Below are 1,100 nucleotides of genomic sequence, written 5' to 3'. Positions count from 1 at the left end.
TAGAGCAGGGTTTAGGGCTGTTGTGCATAGGGTCGCTATGAGTTGCAAACGACTCGACGGCATATAACAGCAACAACAACAACAACCACCTCTACAGTTAACAAAGAGAACTCAGAGAAGGAATCCAAGAAAGCAATACCATTTATAATAGCCAACCACAAACTGAGATACTTGGGAAAAAGACACAAAAGACCTATACAAAGAAAACTACAGAATGTTTCTGCAAGACATATTAAAAGACCTAAATAAACAGAAAATTGTGCCCTGCTCTCGGACAGGATGACTCAATATTGTGAAAATAACAATGCTACCAAAAGCAATACCCATGTTTAACATGCATTTTTCAAGGAGCTCGAAGGGGAAATTGTCAAGTTTATTTGGAGAGGAGAGGGAAAGAACAGTTTAAAAGGAATATATGATTAGGTACTATTTGCATGACAACAGCCCAGAATAAGAGGTGCATAGCAATTTGGACTGGAGGGTGGGAGAGGGGAGAAAACTGTGAAACAATGAATGAAAGAATCTTTTTAAAGAGAAAAGTGAACTGAGGAGTGGAGGTAGGAAGGAAACTTTGCAACAATGAATGAATGGAAATTCAAGTTTTCTGAAACTTTCGTTAAAGTTGTTGTTGTTGTTGCTGTGGGACATTGAGTCACCTGCAACTCGTAGCGACCCTATGTAGCCCTAAGCCCTGCTCTATCCTGTGCCAATTTCACTGTTTCTGACACACCTACCCCGATTACCCCAGTCCTGAATCAATTCACCTCATAGAGGGTCTTCCTCTCCTGCGCTGTCCCTCCACTCTCCCAAACATGATGTCCCTCTCCAAGGACTGGTCACTCCTTGCAACATGTCCAAAGTATGTCAGATGATGCTTCAGAATCCTTGCCTCCAAGGAGCAACCTGGTTTAGCCCTCTCCAGGATAAAAGTGTTTGTTTTCTTAGCAGTCGATGGTATATTCAATATTCTTCTGGAACATCACAGCTCAAAGGCATCAGTTCTCCTTCTATTATCCCTAGTCATTGTCCAGCTCTCTGAGGTATAGCAAGTGATTGCAAAGGCCATGCCATGTATCATTAGCTGCCCCTTGGTCTCCAGA

The sequence above is a fragment of the Elephantulus edwardii genome, unplaced genomic scaffold, assembly GCF_000299155.1.
Source record: "Elephantulus edwardii isolate Elephantulus edwardi_28Jun2011 unplaced genomic scaffold, EleEdw1.0 scaffold00591, whole genome shotgun sequence".
Taxonomy (NCBI): Eukaryota; Metazoa; Chordata; class Mammalia; order Macroscelidea; family Macroscelididae; genus Elephantulus; species Elephantulus edwardii.
This window is presented reverse-complemented; position numbering follows the sequence as displayed.